General features: G+C 42.3%; 1 protein-coding gene across 1 annotated transcript in view; it reads right to left on the bottom strand.

The window, feature by feature from the left end:
• The window catches only part of LOC117061305 (pro-neuregulin-1, membrane-bound isoform-like), a 316890-nt gene extending 316644 nt beyond the window's left edge, over positions 1 to 246 (bottom strand). Inside the window, exon 1 of the mRNA XM_033174066.1 lies at positions 177 to 246. The gene's annotated coding sequence lies outside the window, so the exon portion shown is untranslated. The remainder of the gene's footprint in view (positions 1 to 176) is intronic.
• Positions 247 to 22418: the final 22172 nt, after the last annotated feature.

The raw sequence follows: 22418 nt of genomic DNA, 5'->3' as shown, positions 1-22418 counted from the left end.
ATCACGAACCCCATTTTGATATGTCTTATTTTGATTAGGACTGCTGGAGATGGAAGACATGTTCTCAATTCCTCAACACCGGTTATTACAGCATATTTCAGTAGCTGAATGCCACACCTGATAACATTGTCATTTGGTTCCCCTCTCCCCACCCCCGCCATTCAAAATCCACTCACTGTTGTAGCTGTTGCTGCCATTAGTCTCTGCCGATACCAGGCTATCCTGACTTGGCCCTTCGGAAGTGGCCCTTCCTGACAGTAAGTGGGAAAGGAGAGGGGTAGAAGGGACAGGAAAAAGAGAGAGAGAGAAAGAGAAAGAGAAAGGGAAGGAATATTTAGATATTCTCACTTGAAAGCATACCAATAAACTTCACTTGTTTTATTCTCTCGTCTGTTCATGCTTTGACAACTCCCTTGCAAACCAAAGTGCCGCTGTCAAGTTGCATATGTATCTGCATTTAATGTCAATTTTCCATGGTGTTCCCTCAGAACGTTCCAATAAATGAGGCAAAATATCAACACGATGCCCTCCTTCTCATGGTAAAATAGCATAGTATACCTAATAGGTAACATGTTGCCTGAGGTAGACTTCTTTATCTTGCCCACTTAACGATAGGCCAACTTTTATTATACCAAAAAAAATATGTCAAACCAGGAATCTTAGATTCACATCACCTATATCTGGTGATTGGGTGTTTATTTGTTAGTTTGTTTTATTCATTTTTCTAATTATTACAAAACCACAAAGACAGATAAAAATAACCCAGAAATTTCATAATATGACCAACTAAATTCAGGGCATACAAAACCTAAGCCAAGCCTCGTGGTGAATGCAACACCTAGACCACATGTGTACACCTAAGCTTTTCTAGCAATGACGATTTGCCAGTAGAACATTTATTCAGAAGGCTCTAACCCAAAAAACGTGAATGGGCTGCTTTCTAATTTCCGTTGCTCTCTGAAATAGATTGCAGGGATTAGCAGCATAAAGCAAAACCAAAGACAATTAGATTGGGCAATGCATTTACAATGATCAATTATGCAGGACATTTCCAGAAAAATAAACATTTCAGATGGTCTGCATGCTTGAATGCTTTTTTTCCATTCATTAGCAACTGAAAAATTTGAGAGCCTAGCCTAGCTGTATCCACCAAAGATCTCATCTAGTCCCAGATCATGTTTCCAACTGTGGCCAATCAGTTGCCAATGAACAGAGTAAGGAGACAACAACAACAACCAACAACAACAACAATGCTCAAACACCCAAAACATTCGTTTTGCTTATTATGGGTAATAACCATTGATAGTCATTCTCTATAAATCTGTCTAAACATCCTTTAAAACAGTGTTTCCCAAACTTGTGTCTCCAGCTGTTTTTGGACTAAAAAGCAAGTTCTCCTTCATGGAGGGCACGTGTTGCGGTGGGGGCTAACAAGACACCCCTCTTTTGCTAGGCGGGATCGTATAGATGGCCAAGGCCTGTGATTGGGTTCTGCAGGTTGTTGGGGGGAATTTAATGTTGCAAATTTTGATGGACAGCACAGAGGCTGTATATGTTTCTTGCACGCAGTGTGAGCCCCTCTTCGGTGTGTGCATCGGATCACCCTCCCTCCCTAATTTTAGGCCTCTGTGTTGACCTTGCTATGCCTGTCATGGGGTCGTCTGCTTTTGTGGCAGGGGCCAGGTAGGAATTTTGTCCATTTGGCTGATTGGCTGTTGCCATTTGGTTTTCGCCTACTGCGTAGCAATTAGTCACAACTTGTAAGGTTGTGTTTAGGCATTGGTTATTAAATTGGTTGGTGGAGGGGTAAGGATTGGCTGTGGCTGCCCCTCTAATGCTGCTGCTGCGTGGGGAATTCCGTTAAAGGAATCCAGGGGCTCACCATGCTTTTGTCCGTACCCCCTAGCAAGGGGCTAGGGCCACGCAAGAGCCCCTGGGAACATTAGGGGAGAGGTGAGGGTCAGACCCCCGGCTCCATTCTCTCCCCAAAGTGTTTTCCCTTTACTGACCTGCGGGTGGGCAGATGTCAGTTCTGTCCCCAGGCAGGGACAGATAGTCGGAACCAATGCCTAAGCAACCACTCACGTTTTGTATTTTAATAAAGTTGTGGCCAAAATTATGCCAAAAAACCTTAAACTTAAATTTCTGTGTGAAGTGTGTTTTATTTGAGGGGTGGCTTGGGGACCTCGACACGCAACTCCTATCATCCCTTCCTAGCAGGCCTTGTTTTTGTTTTGTGTTGGGTCTGTGTTTTTTGCATCTCTGCTGGGAGCCTTTCAGATTCTAAATAAAGCATATTGAAATGATGACCTGAGTCTGTCTGTACTGTATGTCCATCTCCTAAACAGATCCCCTGGGAATTGTAGATAATTTCTCTAACGAGGGTTTGTCCATACCCTGTTTAATGTTAATAGCAATAGTACCTCTATTACTTAAATGGCCTCGGCCCAGTATACCTGAAGGAGCATCTCCACCCTCATCGTTCAGCCTGGACACTGAGGTCCAGCTCTGAGGGCCTTCTGGCAGTTCCCTCACTGTGAGAAGCAAAGTTGCAGGGAACCAGGCAGAAGGCCTTCTCAGTAGTGGCACCTACCCTGTGGAATGCCCTCCCATCATTTGTCACGGAAATAAACAACTATCTGACTTTTAGAAGACACCTGAAGGCAGCCCTGTTTAGGGAAGTTTTTAATATTTGATGAATTATTGTATTTTAATCTTTCGTTGGAAGCCACCCAGAGTGGCTGGGGAAACCCAACCAGATGGGCGGGGTATAAATAAATTATTATTATTATTATTATTATTATTATTATTATTATTATTATTATTATTATTTCTCCATTGTAGAATGATATTCTCCATGAACTTGAGTGAATCTGAAGGGGAAATAGTTTCTTGGAAGATAAGGGTATAATAGATACTAGTCATGATAGTTAGTTGCTGGGGATAACAAACATGAGAGAGCCATTATGTTTGTGTCCTGCTTCTGGCTATCCACATGAACCAACTTTTGAGATTAAGTACTACTAATACTAGAGCATGATATATATCCAGAATTAAGCACTTTTGCAGTGAAACCATATGCATGTATATTTGGAAATAATTATGGATAGTAGCAGCAAATATATTTAGGATTGTAATCAGCAATAAGTCAATCCTCTATGTGTCTACTCAGAAGTTAAACTTATTCCCAAATTAAGTGTGTATAGATAGGAATGCAGTCTAAGTCTTATAGAATTCTATGTGTCATGTATAATATATTGTGTTAGCCTATTTAACGGACTATGAAGGTGGCAAGCAAGGAAAAACTGGGTATTATGCTGTCGAAATCCCTGAAGCCTTGCTGATTTCCATGGAAGAGTTAATCAAACATCCTTAAATGTCTGCCACTGAAATCAATGGGGCTGAAAAGTACCTCAAAGTGAGGTTGACTGTGCCCATTGTCCATAGCATAGTAGAACAAAATTATACCTATAATTCTGGGATAGCTTCGGCCATAAGACAGCTCTCTGCTTTGTAAACACAGGGACTGTTTAAAATGCAAGCAGCAGTTTCTAAAATCAACAGCGAAGGATAACGGTGGCATCAGCCTCATGAACCAACGTCAAACAAATATGCACTGTGCTCGGACTTACAGAAGACGTAGGTTTATCCTGAATAAAGATACAGCTGAGGAATAAAATATATCAATGTACCATCCCTGCATGTAATACTTTTCTGAACTCAGTTCAACGAATTGCCACTGCATTTCTGTCAACTCAAGAAAATTGAAAAATCAGGTCCTTGGAAATTAATGGGTACCTATTACGATGATATATGGACTGTCACAGCATCTGTGGGCACACACATATGCCGACAAAGAGATTTTTCCTGTGCGCTGATGAGATTGGCATTAGGCCTCCAATCTACATCCAATTGCAGGAAGAGTTTTGGGCTTCTGTAATGAACACTTGGGAATAGTTGGCAGAGAACCAAAGAACATGAAGCACCTTTAATTATTTCAGTTGGGAGTGTTTAGCACATATGTAATTTATCCCATTGAACCAATGGGATTAATAGTGTATATCAGGTATGTTGCCAGGTTTAAAATTAAGAATTTCACACTAAGAACAGCACAGAAGAACATGTCTACTGCCTGTGTAGCATGACATTCAAATCTGCTCATATAAGTTGATAGCCCAAATTCAACTGTGTGTTAAGATCCCAAGACCTCCCACAATAAATAAAGACACAATTGACACAGAATTTAGTTTAAGGTTCTTGGCATAATTTGGCCACAACCTTATTGATTACAGATTGTGAGTGGTTTGCTTAGGCATTGGTTCCCAACTAGCTGCACCTGACCTCAGCAGGGCAGCACTGATGCCTGGACTCCGGCAGACGTCAGTAAGAGAAAAAATCCTGGGGGAGCATTGGACCAGGCTCAGACTCAAGCTCACCCCAAATGCTCCCAGGGGCTCTGGTGTGGTCCTACACCTTGAAAGGGATCGGACAAAAGCAAGGCGAGCCCCTGGATTCCTTTAACAGAATACCCTAGCATTGGAGGGGCAGGCACAGTCTATCCACATCCCCTCCACCACCACCAAACCAATGCCTAACCGCCAAACCTTACAAGGTTGTGAAGATTTGCTACGCGGCAGGCAAAACCCAATTGGCACCAGCCAATCAAACCAAACCATCAAGTCCCTGGATTCCTTTAACGGAATACCCTTCACATAGGGATGGTGAGAGCGTTCTCCCATCCCTATCACCTGAACCAGAGCCTATCCGCAACCTCGATCCATTTAGCTTGCGTCCCATTGGTCAGATTGAACCCTGCATCGAGGGACCTACCGATTGGGTGTTGTGGCTGTCAGTCACTCCCACCCACAACACAGGGTTTAGTTGCAAGGTCTCACCGCAATATGTGCCCTCTTTAAGAGAGGACCCGATTTATATTGTCCAGGGCAATCCAAAAGCAATTTACAAACAGGCAAGGTACTGGATATTGATGTCCCAATGCATAGATGCACATGTTTTTATATAAGAGCAGATTCTGCAATGTAACATGCCACATTCAGATCTGCATATATACAGAAACATCTCTATACACATATGTAGTCCTTCTTGTCTCACATCCTTCTTGTCTCACATGAGAACATCGAGGATAAATAGGTCTACAAGCCTATCCATGAAGCTCCTAAATGTTTTAAATGACACCCAAAGCACAGAGTTTAAATGCTGATAGATTAGGGTAATTCAGCCTTCTGAAAGATAGCAAATAAATCATTCCAGGGTGCCCTAGACATTTCCATCTACAACATTCAGACTCCTTTTTCCATTTCCAAAATAGAATCTAAACCTGCTGCCTATGCAATCTACTCTGAAGAGATTTTTCCCCCACACACCTGAGGGGAAAATAATAGAATAGATACCTTCAGGGCTCTTTTTTACTACAGCAAGCTGCTCTTAAGCAAAGGCAGTTTAGGATATTAACTATATTAAGCCTCTTACAGTCTTTCCCCTAAACCAGTCACACAAATCAATGGCTCAACAGGAATTAAATTCTGCATGTGGGTACATCTGAGAAGCCCCTGCTGAAATCAATTGAAGATGAGGCTTGCGTGGCTGACCTGCTGGAAGAATCTAAACAACATGCTTTGAAATGCAACCAGCTTCAAATTTAGTGCTGCAAACCTTAACCCTTATGGAATGCTTATTGAATAGGACAGTGCATATTGTGTTTGAATTTGTTGGAAGCTGCCCAGAGTAAAGGTAAACCAGTCAGATGGGCAACATATCAATTTCTTCTTCTTCTTCTTCTTCTTCTTCTTCTTCTTCTTCTTCTTCTTCTTCGATCGTGTCTTTCTCTGGTGCATACTTCTGAGTTAAGAAGCAGTCCAAGCAACAGAGGAGTTAAACTTAGAAACAGTACAGAGAAACAAATTCCAAAAGGTGTACAGAAATCCAGGTGCATTTGGAAGTTCCTCAAGGGAAAATATATCAAGATGATTTAAAAAAATGCAAGTATGACTACAAAAGACTCAGTGTCAAGATGGCATGCATATAAACTGCATGCAAGGTGTAGATAATGTACAGTTTTAAAGAGGCCCATTACTCTCAGAACTTTAACATTAATTTTATTCTTATGTACTATAACCTTTGATGTAAAAAGTGAAGTTCAACAGCACAGGATGTGTGCTTTCAGACCCTCCATGTCCCTACTGTCTGACATGAGCATAAGTCTAGATGTCATGAATCTTGGGCAAACAACAACAAATTAGCCTTCCATAATGCACATATTTAAGAATGACAGTCTTAAGCACATTAAAGACTGACAAGAAGTGCAGTGCAATCCTACGCATGTTTTCTCAGAAGTAAGACCACTGTGTTCAATGGGACCTGCTCCCAGGAAAGTACTTAGAAGACTGCACTCATATTGTGGCATATTTTGCACAGCAGAGCCCACAATTGATCTCCAAGCCTTTAAGGTGTCACAACACTATCAGTTGTGCCTACCAGCATATAAAACAACCCATCAGCCTGTCACATCATTCAGACGGCGGGGAGCTCATTCCCCAGAACTAACATTTGGATTTTAAATGCTTGTTTCCCACATTGCATATGTAAATTCATACACTGAATCAAAAGCACGATCTGCGCACAAATGAAATTGCACTGTTGCCCGTAGAAGCACTGGTTTGCGAAGTGTGAAGCACTGGCTTAAAACATTATACAGTGGTACCTCTGTTTAGAAACTTAATCCGTTCTGGAAGTCCATTCTTAAACCGAAACCATTCTTAAACTGAGGCGCACTTTCCATAATGAGGCTTCCTGCCACCGGTGCCTTTCCACCATTCGGATTCCGTTCTTAGACCGAGGTAAAGTTCTCAAACCGGGACACTATTTCCAGTTTTGCAGAGGACTGTTCTTAAACCAAGGTACCACAAAATTTGCAGCTGCATAGTTGAGTCCGCTGCCAATTTGCAGAACTCAATCAGTAGAGCATAAGACACCTAATCTCCTAATCTCCGGGTCATTGGTCCCACGTTGGGCAAAAAGATCCTTGTGTTGCTGGGGGTTGGACCAGAGGACCCTCATTGTCCCTTCCAATGCCATCATTCTATGATTCTATTTGTGGGAGTACCCAGTTGGTTCCCAGTCCCATCGCTTGTGATGGAATAAATGCATCTTGGCTGTGAGCCCAGGAAGACCTGCACCCTGCCTTGCTGGCCCTTTCCCATCTGGCCTGGGAGAGTGGAGTGCTGACTGACTCCAGCTACAGAAGCTGAAGCTGTTGAACAGATTCTTGGACTGGGGTATTGTTTATGGGGGGTTGAGAGAGCTGTTGCTGTTACAGTGGTGCCTCGCAAGACAAAAATAATTCGTTCTGCGAGTGTTGTCGTATAGCAAATTTTTCGTCTTGCGAAGCACCAATGGCAAAATAGTGGTTTGACAAAAAAAAATCGTCTTGCGAGGCAAGCCCATTGACATTTTCGTCTTGTGAGACAGCCTTCCGCTAGCGAATGCCTTTCGTCTAGCGAGGCATTCGTCTAGCGGGGCACCACTGTATTGATATTATTGTTGTATCTTTAGTTTTGGATCTTATGATTTACATGGAAACTGTTTCCATTTGGTTGTATAATTTTTGATGTGTTTTATTTATTGTTTATGACTTCTGTTATGTTTGTAATTATGTAAATCTTGTCATGTTGTAAGCCGCCTTGAGCATAGTTTCAACTATGGAAAAGCGGCATACAAATAAAATGATGATGATGACGACGACTGTGCCTGCTATGCCCTTTGAAAGGAGAGCTAGGTGTTGAGATGTCTTAGCTTGGAGCCTAGTCATGTACCTTAGGGAACAGTTTAGCTGTATAACCTGTAGCCTGATCTATGTTTCAATGGTGTAGTGACTTTTGGAATAAAGTATTTGAGATTAATTGAGCCACGGGTCCAAGTACTGTGTCAGAGAGTGGAAGCCAGGACACATTCCACAGTTCTTCTATACAGTCTGATTTCATCTGCTATAGATACTGTGATGGGGGGTGGGGAATCGCTCGTACATTTTGACACGTCTTAAGGCATCTTAACTAAATTTGGAATGATGGTTCTTGACTTCATGAAGCAGGTTATTATTTCTGTGCTCAAGATACGGATGGATGACATTTTACAACAAAACTGAAGACCATGCCTTAAGAAATGGCACTAATTTGGACACCACTTAAGATATAGGGACCAAATTTGGCATGACATGTCCCAAATTTGAGAAGCACATTTTTATCTATATTTGGAAACCACTGGACACCATTGGGGGGGGGATGACAAACTCAAGCTTTAAAAATGTACTGATTTGGACACCTCTTAAGATATCACCACCCCTATTTGGCACTATAGTCCCTGAGATCAAGAAACATGATTTGTCTCTATCTCTTATCATTCTACACGGTTGCTCACCATACTGACTCAAAATGGTGGACTGAACTTTTCAAAACTGCACTGATTTTCAGTCAGTGGTGCTATTGGCTTCCAAGCAATGCCAGATACTTCCCACTAGTATTACAATACAATACACCTGAAGGTTTTCAGAGCAACCCAACAGGATCTTTGTATACCAAGATTTGAAACTGCTTGGAAGGTTCAGAAAATCACCTCACCCTTTGCTCACTTTAAAAGAAAATAATACATTGTGTTCACTTGTGGAGATGACAACTTTGCCATTAATGTTGGGAAATATCTGGGACCAAGGAACAACCCCAATAGTTTTAATAATGCAATGATAATTAAATTATGTGTTTGCCTGACCTTTAAAAAGTTGAGCCAGAAAAAAGGTAAGTTTTAACTATATAATCAAGGGAACTGGACAGAATTCTTCATTCCCGACCATAGCTTTACTTTTGCATTGTTTTCAGCACTATAAACTTTTCTTGTGCCTTTCCAGAGCAGCCCAAAGAGCCCAATAAAGTCTGTTCAATATTTTGTTTGATACAAAATGTGGTGTTAAAGAGAGCCTAGGGTCTACTGAACTCATCTTGCATGCGGCAGAGTGATAGGTTATTTTAAACAGCAAACTCAATCTGTTAAAAAAGAGAATTAATTTGTTTGAAAACAAGTCCAATTTCAGTCGGTCTACAATTGCAAGGAAACAAACAAACAAACAACCAGACCAAGCAATCTCAGTGCTGTTTTCTGTAACTTCTAGATATACAAGACAGAGAGACTTTTTGTTTTGAGAAAATTCCTTTGACAATTGAAGGATGGGATCTGATTGGATCTTAAAAGCATTACAAGTGTAAAGCCATGTCTCTTCAACAGTCACCTCACTTATAAGACATCAGTGAGCATGCAAATTAAAATCAAAATCCTAGGTACAAGTTCTTCCCAAGAGGAAAACAGTGTGGAGGAAATTGCAGCTTCTACATAAAACCATAAATCTAGCTGAAAGTATATTAGCATGGTAATGGCATAGGTAGCATGGTCTGCTAGCAGGTCTTCAGTGGATGAGCAGGACAACAGGACAGAATAAATAAAAGTGAGGCTTGAGCCATTAAACCTAAGAAGATATGGCAAAAAAGGGTTAGAACAAAAAAAAATGTTGTAATGTTGTAAGCTTGTACCGTGCTATGCAATTTGAATTGTATTTGAAAAAAATGTGAAATTTCAATAAAAATGTAAAGTCTGCATGCGAAAGGGGAGATGGGACACAATGGGGAATTCCAATGTTGGGTGAGAGCCCCACTGTAATTTCTGGGAAGAGTGGAAACACTAAAGTGATACCAATGACATGGCGCCATAAGGACTCATACATTAACTTTTAAAGACTAGCACATGTTTACAAACATTTACACTTCTGTATTGGAAGCTGCCCCACAAATGTGTGCTGAAGTGCAGGGTATTAAATACCTAAATCAATCAATCAATCAATTGCAGCACGAGCTTCCGTTTCATGCAGCTGATAAAATAGTTTCTTCTCTACAAAAGTAATCACACTGTGGTAAATTTATGAGGCTTTCATGTGCTACAATACCTTGCTTCTTAAAGCAAAAAGAATGAATCACCATTGGCAAGAGCTGCCGGCTCTATGAACACTTAAGTAGTATATGAAACCAGTGTTAATTCAACTAAGATATATCTGAAGAAGTGTGCATGCACACGAAAGCTCATACCAAGAACAAACTTAGTTGGTCTTTAAGGTGCTACTGGAAGGAATTTTTTTTTATTTTGTTAAGATATACCATACAAGTTTGGAAGCATGCCATGAGCCATCAGCGGACAGTGAACATACCAAGAATGTCCTGAGTAAGAAGGGTATTAGGACTGGGGATCTGGAGAGTGGCAAGTGGGCAGGCAATGCAGCTCAGTTTGGGCCTGAACCACAAGTTGGCTAGAAAGAAGAAGGTCATTAACCAACTTTATAAGACCAGGTAGAACTGCAGACAACTTCCTGAGCTGGCTGCTGCAGTACTGTTCTTTGGCTATCTACAGTGGTAGTGCTGACATGAAGCAGAAACAAGGCCAGGGGCTTACACATCTGGCCAGCTGCAATGGCGATGAATAGTCCCCAGATAAAAATTGGCAGTGGCTCGCACAGTAAGTCATCAAAGTCAGAATGGATGCACTATATACTCTCCGTCTTCTGCTTCTAAATTGTTTTAACTGATTTTAGTCTTGTGTTTTTTATATTGTTCAAACCTGCCCTAGGCATCTATGGTTAAGTGGGGATAAGAAGTCCAAGAGATAATAATAATAAATAATATTAGTGCACCTCTGGGAGTTGTTATAGTTTACATATTGCTCTATGGTGTTATGTATTTTTTTTTAATTTAATGTATGTGTTCATTCTCTTTTTTTATAGATGCTTGCCAGCAGTCTTTTCTCTTCATCCCTTTAAGGAAGAAGTTCTACAAAATCAACATGAGACTTGTGCAATGTGAAGGAGAATTCAGAAATGTTTTATTCCACCAGCAGACTGAACTGGCAAAATGTAAAGGTAAAGGACCCCTGACCGTTAAGTCCAGTCATGGACGACTCTGGGGTTGCGGCACTCATCTCGCTTTACAGGCCGAGGAAGTCGGCGTACAGCAGTCATAGCTGTCAACCCTCCCTGCTGTTCCCCACTGCTATATACATAGCTGTCAACGCTCCCTGCTGTTTCCCAATGCTATAATAAGGGAATTTCCCGCAAAAAAGGGAAAGGTTGACAGCTTCCGGGTCATGTGGCCAGCATAACTAAGTCACTTCTGGTGAACCAGAGTAACGCATGGAAACACTGTTTACCTTCCCGCAGGAGCGGTACCTATTTATCTACTTGCACTTTGACATGCTTTCGAACTGCTAGGTTGGGAGGAGAAGGGACCGAGCAACGGAAGTTCACCCCGTCGCGGGGATTTGAACCACCAACCTTCTGATTGGCAAGCCCAGGGGTCCCCAAACTAAGGCCTGGGGGCCAGATGCGGCCCAATCACCTAAATCCGGCCCGCGGACGGTCCAGCAATCAGCGTGTTTTTACATGAGTAGAATGTGTGCTTTTATTTAAAATGCATCTCTGGGTTATTTGTGGGGCATAGGAATTGGTTCATTTCCCCCCAAAAAATATAGTCCAGCCCCCCACAAGGTCTGAGGGACAGTGGACAGGCCCCCCGGCTGAAAAAGTTTGCTGACCCCTGCCCTAGACTCTCCTACAAAGACTCTCTACCCGACAGCTTTGTAGAACTGAAAAATCAGCCTTAGCCTAAAGTTTCACATCCCATGTCTCAGGGGAAGAAAAACCCCTAACAGCTCTCTTTTTTTTCTAATTTCAGTGGATATGGCTGTAAATAAAATCAGTGTAAGCAGTATTGACATTGTTCTGCATTGTGAATATAGGAACTGACTGACAATAACAATCAAGAATGATTAACTCCAGTTCCTAATAGCTTCCTAGCAGCTGTTGCCAGGAATCAATGCATCACTTTAGTATTGGGCAAGTTATATTTGTTTTTTTTCTAGGAGGAGAAAAAAAAATCCATTTAAATTGCCATATTTGCCATGCTGTGCACTGTGAAGTGATAAAAGTTAGAAATGGGATTGGAGAAAAAGCTGGAATTATATTTCATTAATTAAACCAGATTGAATGAATCAACAAAGAAAAGGAAAATAGGTCACATTTGTGGCACCGAGCTAAAGGGAGCTGCTGTGTTAGAAGTGTGGATAACAGTCACAGAGGGATATCTCATAAAAGGAATCCCGTCATAGAATGCAGGGAAGTTCCACTCCCCTCACCCTACTATTTTACTATACACACTTTTTAAAGGAAAACTATTTTACCTGTTTAAAATATTTTTACCTCACTCTCCAGTTGAGAAGGGCACCCAAAGTGGCTTATGATTCTAAAAGACATGACACAAAAGGAAAAGGGGATTCAGAGGGAGGAAAGCAAACGAAGTCACTAGATGTTAGTAGCAGGGACCTTATAAGGGCCAAATGAAATGGAAAGTGTTCAAAGAGAGGAGGAGCCAAAAGTTGCTGGTCTCTCAGCTGAGCCAAGGGGTTTGATTCATACCACTGTTTTTGCTGATGTATGTTCCACCAGAATAAGCTAAATCGGGTCCTCCCTCAAAGAGAGCACGTGTTGCGGTGAGACCTGGAAACTGACACCCTGTGTTGTGGGTGGGTATGATTGGTCAGCCACAACACCCAATTGGAAGGTACCTCGATGCTGGGTTTAATCGGGCCAATGGGACACAATCTAAATGTATCGAGCGACCTATGCACGTGTCCCAGAGCTTCCTCTTTCCGTGTGTGCATTCGGAACACCCGCCCACCTCTCCCTACTTTTAGGGCTTTTGCGCTTGACCTTGCTATGCTGTCGTGTGCCATCTGTCATTGGGACAGGGGCACGGCAGGAATTTCCCCCACTTGGCTGATTTGCTGTTGCCATTTGGGTTTCGCCTGCCGCGTAGCAAATCGGATAGGCTCTGGTTAAGGTGACAGGGATGGGAGAACGCTCTCGCCATCCCTATGTGAAGGGTATTCCGTTAAAGGAATACAGGGACTCAATGGTTTGGTCAACCCCTGAGAGGGGGTTGTGCCCATGCCTGAGTCCAGGGGGACATTTGGGTGGCGGAGATAGTCTGTTCCTGGCTTTCCACTTACCCAGGTGTTCACCCTTGGCTGACCTATGCTGGAACCCTGGGTCAGCGCTACCTGCATGGCAGGGAGCTAGTCTAACCAAAGCCTATGCAACCACTCATTTCTTTAGGGGGAAAGGTTTCTGGGTCTGAACACGCAAACAGAGTTAAGATCCAGCAAAAGTCCCCCTGTCCCCCGAATCCATTTTTCTGGGTCACAGCAGTGTAATATCTTCCTCAGCCAGCTGAGTCCCAGTTCTGTCTACACAAGGGTGTTACACTGGTGTATATCTCTGGCAGAGATGGCATGTGGGGCTTACACAGGCATAGCATGACTATGCCACCAGGAAGCAGCTGGCTGAGCCAGAGATCCACCGGATCCTAACTCCCTCCTTCTGGAGGATGCAGAGTTTCAACTGTCCCCTGGCAGTGTAATTCTAGACATATCTTCTCAGGAGACGTTAAGTCCTATTGAATTCAATGGCATATCATCCCAGTTAATAGGATTGCAGTCTAAATTTATTAAAAGTTTTGCATGCCTTTGTTTCTCTTCTAACTTCCTGTGCATGATGTGCAGTTTGGAGTGCAGTAAAAGTAGAGCTGTGTAAAAACCCTTTCAAAAAGGAACTATTTTTATTTTAAAGAGTCCTGATGAGGACAGCATATGGCAAAATTGTTTCAGGCTCTTGCTAATCTAGGGTAATATTTCATGAAGGTACACTTACCGGGGTGTTTACTGCCTCTTGTGCAAAGCAGTATTAAGTTTTTCTAAAGCAGCAAATCATTTGGAGTATTTGAGGTTTTGTATTTGAGGGAGCGTTTTTATTTTAATACGTTTTGAAATAATTAAGCCAGAAAGCATCATTGCTCCAGTCAAGCAAAGGAGATCTGTACTTGGAACAAGAAACAGGCTTCTGCTTGAGCAGGTGATGGGGCTGCAGTGTGTATCTGCATAACTTATCTGGGCCCAATTAAACTGCCAGGAAGAGTTTGCTGTTTGAGGCAACAACTGCTGCACACAACTAAAACAGGATTGAGGCCAATGTATTTTAGATTATTGGGGGGGGGGGGTAGCAGAAAAACAAACATCTGAATAATCTGAACTGCAATGTGAAGATCTTCTTCATGTTGTGTTTCAAATTATTCAGGTGTTTTTCTCTCTGCTGCTGCTCCTTTGGCTACCATCTATAAGCCAGTACAATGCAATTTATATATTAAAAAACAACAACACCAAAATCTCAGAAGGGCATTGCTTTCCAATGTGAATAATGTTGCAGGCAGCTATGGTGACAAAGCCCCAGGAAATATAAAACAAATATCATTTTAGTTGTGAATAATTTTAACAGGACAATAGCAATGTAATTCTGTATTTTGGAGAGGAATCTATATTTTCTCTTTCACCCTAACTCCATACATAACACTTTCGTATAGAAAGCTTCTAAAATCCTTAATGTAAAAACTCTTCTTTCAAGCAGCCCTCCAGGCTTTAACCAGTTGATTTAAACGGACTCATGTCCTTCCTATATACATCCTTTTCGCCAATTTATTCCATTTGCCCTTCAGCACTCTGATAGTTTCTCATAATAATCTGCCTGTTACACGAACACATTAAATTGAATTCAAAGTTCCAACAGAAGAACTGCAATGGGAACAAGAAATGGAGAGCTTAGAAATGCAGCTTCGGACAGAGGCCGGGCCACTTCTTGAATACAGCAGCCTCGCATCTCAGTAACTCCTCTCTTCAGTAGCATTAACTCCTAGTGATATAATAAAATGACTGATGTTACTTCACTGCACTGGAGTATCTCACTCCTTCAAAGAGAGGACAGTGAAGGGGACCCATAGTGTGAAAATGCTTGGTTATTGGCATCATGCTACACATTCCATTTCACTTAAAAGTTACAGAGCAGAGAAAAAAGGAGCAGAAAGACATGTCCAAGCCCCCATAGCTCAGCTGGTTAGAGCGTGGTGCTCATAACGCCAAGGCTGCAGGTTCAATCCCCATATGGGCAGGGGCAGAGGAAGGGGGTGCGGTGGGGGCAGACCGCCCTGGGTGTCTTTGCTGAGGGGGGTGTGACATTTGGCAGTCGCGGGCGGTTCACCGAATGTCCGCCACCAGCGGCTCACTCCACCCCCGGCTGCAGGGCGCACGCGCCGCTCCGTGCACCTGAGTGGCTATTCTGCACCTGGGAGGGCACCCTCTGTGCCCCGCCCCTTTTGGAAGCATGACCGCCCAGGGCAGCACGGACATATGCTCCGCCGCTGCGTATGGGACAGCTGCATGGCAGGAGCTTGAACTAGATGATAGATTTTATTATTACGGCCATTGGCCCATCGCGCACGATTTTTCAAACAACATATATATACTTAGCCTTTCTACTTAGAACTTCGAAAACTAGATGATCCCAGGTCCCTTACAATTCAACAATTCTATGATTCTATGTCAGTGGCAGCCCGTCAGGTGCCATGCAGGTTTCAGCCTCAAACCTCTTTGGGTTGCCCTTCAAGTGGTCCTGATATGTGTGTTCATTAAGTGAATCCCACCCCTTGTTAACAGACGGTGGCTTTTCTTGGGGCAGAATTTAGCTTTCTCAGCCACAGAAATAAATCGCCACCACTATCAGCATCACTGCCAGGAGTACTCCCTTTGGTGCTTTCGAGCCCCTGGCTATTTATAAACTTTATTCCTGTCCCAGTGGATTTATATTACCTTGACTACTATCTTTTCCCATGCCTCCTTAAACTGCAGCAGTCGGTCACATGAAGCAACCTGCATTATTTACTATTTGCCTTCACATTTATTTCCAAATTTGCCCAGGGCAAGCAACTGTGAGCTGCACTATAATGCTTTGGTGGGTGGGGAAAGGACTTCTAATCAAGACTGCAGGTGGTATAAATTGGCCCTTCTTGGTACAGTCACAATTTAATCAGAATCACAACATTTTTTAACTAAGCAAAGCAACATGAAAGATGTGCTGCAAAGCTGATTCCTCATGCTTGTGCTGGAAAGGATTGGTGTTTTTTTGCTTTCCCCCCCCCCCCCCTTAATTTCCAGGCGACTCACTTAGCCTGGAGGAAACTCTTGACAGGCACCACCAAATGCAACATATTGAAGTATCAGGGCCCAAAGGCTCTCATGTGTAAATGCGCACAAATGATCCTGTGGGCTTTCCTAAACATTCTGGAGTGATTCTTTAGTCTATCTGCCACTGAGGAAAATGTAAGAAGCACAGTGCCTAAAAGAAGAGGAAACTAAAATAAGCACTGTGTGGTGTGTGTGTTTTCTGACAATGCTTTATATTACAGAATTCTGAAGAATGTATTTAGAATTAGCAGGCACTTCCCAGAAATTCGAAGAAACAAAAAAAAAATTGTGATTCTTATATTGCCGTGGAGCAATATGGATAGTATAATTTGGAGTGTCAGGACTGCGCGAACACACACACCCCTACCAACATTACCCAGTGTAGGACAAAGTGTCCTACACAACTGTGGGAGCAAGTGGCACTGTGGTCTAAACCACTGAGCCACTTGGGCTTGCCGATCAGAAGGTTGGTGGTTCAAATCCCCGCAACAAGGTCAGCTCCCGTTGCTCGGTCCCAGCTTCTGCCAACCTAGCAGTTCAAAAACACACCAGTGCAAATAGATAAATAGGTACCGCTGTGACGGGAAGGTAAACAGCATTTCCGTGTGCTCTGGTTTCCACCACAGTGTCCCATTGCGCCAGAAGCGGTTTAGTCATGCTGGTGACATGACCTGGAAAGCTGTCTGTGGGCAAACGCCGACTCCCTCAGCCTGAAAGTGAGATGAGTGCTGCAACCCCATAGTTGCCTTTGATTAGACTTAACCGTCCAGTGGTCCTTTACCTTTACCTTTACCTGCCTCCACTGCTCCTGAGGTAGCAGGCTAGCTTAGATGTGCCAGAACAGACCATGTAGCCAATGCAGCTCCACCTTCTAAAAGAAAGGTTTTTTTGGGGGGAGGGGGGTTGTAAGAACAACCAAGGGTTTGCTGCTGCTGCTGCCTCCCTTACCTCTGCCACCTGAGGAGTACTCCTCAATTTGCCTAATGGTAGGGCTCTGGCCTTAACAGATTTTGCATCTCTCTACCAAAGTTTTACTTGGTATGCTCAGAAATAGCTGTAGCTGCCTTGAACAAAGAGCCTAACTATTATTAATGATACACAGGATAAAAGAGATGTGCAAAGATAAACAACAAGACTTTCCATGTGGAAAATAAGATTTTTTAAAATAAAAAATGGCACAATATACACAAAGAGACAGAGACAATTTTTCATCAGATCTCCAAAAACTACGGCCATTTTAGTTCATAGAGAATTATCATCCTGCTTTTGCTTTAGGGTGCTGGGCTTCTTTGCTGGAGCCTCCCGCGTGCAGGACTAGGTCAACTGCACACGGGATTCCAGTTGCCGGGGATCTGCGGCCAGCGCCTCACATGCGTTCCTGCACGGGCGCCGGCCAAGCCTGCGAACGGGACGGCCGATAATTCCGGAGCTTAAACTCACACCGCGCCGTTGTCCGCCAGGCTAAATCTGAAGGGTGCGTGAGTAGTTCGGATAAAAAGAGTGCCTCGTAAAAGTAGCTGCAAGCACTTGCGACCTCCTAAGTTGTACCCAAATAAAAGGTGGCCAAAACTACAGCCAGGCAAAAGCGCCAATAGACTACGAAAAATTAAATTAAGACGAAATAAAGACAGACAACCACTGTTTCTTTTGATGGCTTTGGCTGACCCCCATAGGCTATTACTTTTCTCTATGCCTCAAGTGTTCTAAAGCTACCTAGGCTAGCTGACTCTGAACCGCCAATTCTTCCGCAAGTTCTAGGCTAACTAAAACTAAAGCTAGCTAAGCCTAAACCGCCAATTCTTCCACAAGCTAACCTCTCTACCTCCTGCACGCGCTTCCAACCCAACCAACCCAACCAACCCGTTCCCCAAAACCCCAACTATCTACATCTGAATCATCCAAACCCTAACTCTCACTGTCCGCCTAAAACGGGGAGCCGCAGCCTTTTATTGACAACGAACAAGCAACGTCATGATCAATAATTTTACCAATCAGAACGCTGTTGCTGCCCTTAAAAAAGGCGGGAAGCAGATTAACTGATCATTAACAAGTTCAAACCTTTGGAACCAAAAAGTCTAAGCGGAGGGATCTCAGTGGCAAGACGCCTACTGAGCCCTGCTTTCACTTTCACTTCTACTCGGAAGAACACGTTAAATAGTACACATAATTGACATTAACTTAATACAAATAATCGCGGGTTCAAAGATACCCACGGAGTGTATTCCCACATTAGGGTTCAGATTCATCTTCTACTAGAAGTTTAAATGTATTATCCACATTTGTTAATTGGGCTTTTCAATTAATGATTTTTTTTGGGAAAAAATATTATTTGTAAAGGCTGGACAGCTGCTTTACCAAAGCCCAGAGATACAGGTGAAACTCAAAAAATTATAATATCGTGGAAAGGTTCATTTCTTTCAGTAATCCAACTTAAAAGGTGAAACTAATATATGAGATAAACTCATGACATGCAAACCAAGATATGTGAAGCCTTTATTTGTTATAATTGTGATGATTATGGTTTACAGCTGATGAGAACCCCAAATTAACAATTTCAACTTTGGGGTTTTCATCAGCTATACGCCACAATCATCACAATTATAACAAACAAAGGCTTGACATATCTGGCTTTGCATGTCATGAATCTATCTCATATATCAAACTAACTCCAGTAGCTAATGAAAACAATTGCTTACATAAATGGACTTTTCCACGATATTCTAATTTTTCTAGTTTTACCTGTATGTAGAGCTGCTTACTCAGGTTTATGAACTAATGTTACAATTCCTCAAGAAGAACAATCAAATGGTTATGGCAGTTCACACAACATTTCAGAAAGTTCTGGATCTTTGCACTGTATTGAGTGAGCCATTTTGATTCTTTCAGATATATGTAAATGGAAGCTTGAGGCATCAACAGCCATGACAGCTAAATGAAGGTTCTGGTTCAAAGACAGTATAGTTTCGATTGGCTTGGGTGGGGGTGGGGGTGGGTAGAGTATTACAGTACACATTGTAAAATTATATTTCAGCTCCAAAAAATTTCAGCCCCAAAAAATTATATTTCAGCCTTAGGCACGCTGGCCCAAATGACAGACAGAAACCTGATCCCAACCCAATGAAGAAAAGTACTGCATTCACAGTAGTTCTTACGAAATACATTCTAATCTAAACAGTACATGAGTCATGACATTTAAGAGTTTTCTTTCATTTGGGCCTGAGCAGGGAGGTCACCTGACTTGAAAGGAATTCCTATATTTGACCCATGGGTTTTATTTTTCTAAAATCCAGGGCCCATTCCTCGCTAAATCTGATAAGTGTCCTGCCTGCTTCTTAAAATCCTGTCTCTGCCCCATCACAACACCTTTAACAGCAAAGCCTTCCATTCTGTTTATCGCTGATAACAGCCGATGTTGTCATGTGGAGCAAAGTACACAGCGCTCAAATTGAAGTTACAGGGCCACTGACATAAGCAAGCACACCGACATCCGCCTCTTAAACAAGATGGAACAGAAAAACAATACATTGTTTGCGGTTATTTTTAGAAAGCAGAATGGTGAAAGAAATTAGCTCAAACTTAAACATCGTGTTCTTTATGTTAAAACGCTTCATCTTACTTGAAATGCAATCACTCCCCCCCCCTCCTCCCAGTTCTCTTAACGCTTATTGCTCCTGCTTGTTTTTTCTTCAATAAGCTTATTGCTTATGGCTGCTCTTTCTTTCCTTTTTTTTTTTTTTTTTTTTACTTCTCTCTTGAATCTAAAAAGCAAAAACGGAGCTCTGATCTTCATTTGCACCTCGCCACAATCCTCAAGTGATTTTGTTCTGGGTATAGTTTCGGTTTGTCAACAGATTCACAATGCAAAATGCACAGTGCAATACTTCTGTTTACTCAGAAGTAATTCCTACTGCTTTCTGTGGTGGCTTATGGTGAGTATTTCAGATTGCAGCCTTAGGCTATAGAGAACTGATATGAGGGGTGTGTGTGTGTGTGTGTGTGTGTGTGTGTGTGTGAAGACTTGCATAGCATACATCAGAAAAGCATACAAAATGTATTAGACATATACTAATATAATTATTGTAATAATAATATAAATGGCAACATCAGTATTTCAAAATGTATGTTCCATCACCGTAATCCAAAATTTATTTGTTTATATATTTATCACATTCCCTATCTTTATGTCACTTTCTCTTAACTCTCTAGCGGGATAGTCCATTCAACAATATCAGAATTACTCCTCCAGGATAACATTTTAAATATATAAAAGTGCGTGCGCGCACACACACACACACTCATTTCTAATCAATACTGAATCAATTCCTGAGGTCTAATAATTTCCTGCAGATTCAAAGGACATCCTGAATCATTCTGCCACCTTCACAAGAAATATTGGTTCGTTTACTCTTGGGACTTAAATTGACCAGGTTTCCCCCACAAGACTTAGGGCTCATTCAGACTTCCTTTTGGGCTGCAATTCTAGGCACAAGTCCAAGATTTAAAGCTCTGTGGTTTTTTTGTTTTTTGTTATGACACTTTTTTCTCTCTCTATCTCTGATTCACTGGGACAAAAAAACAAAACAAAACAGACATGGAGCTTTAAAGTGTGGGCCTGTGCCTGGAACATGCAGTGCAAAAGGAAGTCTGGATGAGCCCTTAAACTCAGTGATGTCTTCTGGGATAACAGCCTTACAAGTGAATGCAAATGGCCATATCCCTGTTTGAGACTTCCTTAGTTTCTGAGTGGATCAAGCTTCAGCAAATAACTATATTTTGAGTTACCAAGGCTACAATGCTTTGCACATCTACCTTGGAGTAAGTCCTGCTTAACACAATGGGACTTACTTTCAAACAAACTTGCACAAGATTGCTGGAAGGGTAGAAGCAATATCCTCACTCTGTGTTTCTGGCCCAACAATTAGGTCAATCCCTCAAGTTCCACCGTGGAGCGGAATAGTTTCCCTATGAGGCAGTTATTCCTGAGAACAGGAAGTCTGAACATCTTTGCAATAAAAAATTAAAATAAATTAGGCACAGTTGTTGTGTCTGGTATGCAAAGTTGACAGTGCAGAATTCCCTGTAAATTTAATGACTAATAAATGTCCTCATAGAAAGGGAGAGAGAGAAAGGGTGGAGATGGAACATCCTGAAATACTCTCCATGTAGATGGCGGCTTCTTGATTCATTACACCAACCCAGAGGAAACAACCATCTTACAAAACCCTTATCCTTTGGATTGGTCCCAAAGCATAACCATTACATGCCACAACACTGTTCTGCCGCATGCATTCACTTATTTATTTAAAACATTTCTTAGCTTGCATTCCAAAACAATGACTAAGTCCCATTGAATTTGTACATCCTTGTGATCACATACCGGTAGTTGCTTTTCCCATAATGGCTCAAAGCGATGTAGGCACAAACACAACTGGTCAAAAGGGTAGGCCTTGCTCTCTGTCTCCTGTTTCTCAAACATGAATCTTGCTGCAATACAGGTTATTAAGGCATTTCCCATAGAGGAACCCAACCTCTGAAATTCCCATCTTATGCGTAAGGATGAGCAATTCCCCCCCCCCCCAGGCTGCAGGCCTAGTCACGCCTTCAGAGCCTCCCCTGACACTCCCCCAATCCATTCCTGTCCTTCAGGCCACCTCTCTCCCTCCTCTTTATTTGGGAACAGTGATAAATAAGGATGGGTTATTTGGTTCTCCACTGTAATGTGCTGGGTGAGGAGGCTTAATACTCACTGCCCGGGGATCTGTATTGACGATCAAAATCCTCCTCCTCACCTGATCAGCATTATTGTCAAGACCTCAGCCCAGAGCTGGATTCGAACCAGTGACCTCTAAAAGCACATTGCCTGCAGGGAAATCTGGATAAGGCCTTAAACTCAGGGATAACAGCCTTACAAATGAATGCAAATTACCATATCCCTGTTTGAGACTTCCTCAGTTTTTGAGTGGATAAAGGTTAGTCTGTGCACAGAATCTCATTTTCCCCTCTCCCAATTGTTATAACAGTGAAACTACAGGATCAGCAGAACAATGAGAGGGACATCTTTTGCTAGATTAAACCACTGCAGATTGCGGGTAGGGCATCAAATATTTGAATGCTCCTCCATGTAAAAAAATAACGTGAGCAAAAAAAAAAAAAAGAGAGAAACCGCGTACACACACACAAAACTAGCACTTTAAGGAAAATGTTCCCCTTCATTCTTCCTAAAAAGACTGGTTTTATTAACGTGAGGA

Source organism: Lacerta agilis, chromosome 16 (genome assembly GCF_009819535.1).
Source record: "Lacerta agilis isolate rLacAgi1 chromosome 16, rLacAgi1.pri, whole genome shotgun sequence".
Taxonomy (NCBI): domain Eukaryota; kingdom Metazoa; phylum Chordata; class Lepidosauria; order Squamata; family Lacertidae; genus Lacerta; species Lacerta agilis.
The sequence above is the reverse complement of the archived record's forward strand: the minus strand, read 5'-3'. Positions and strand labels throughout refer to the sequence as shown.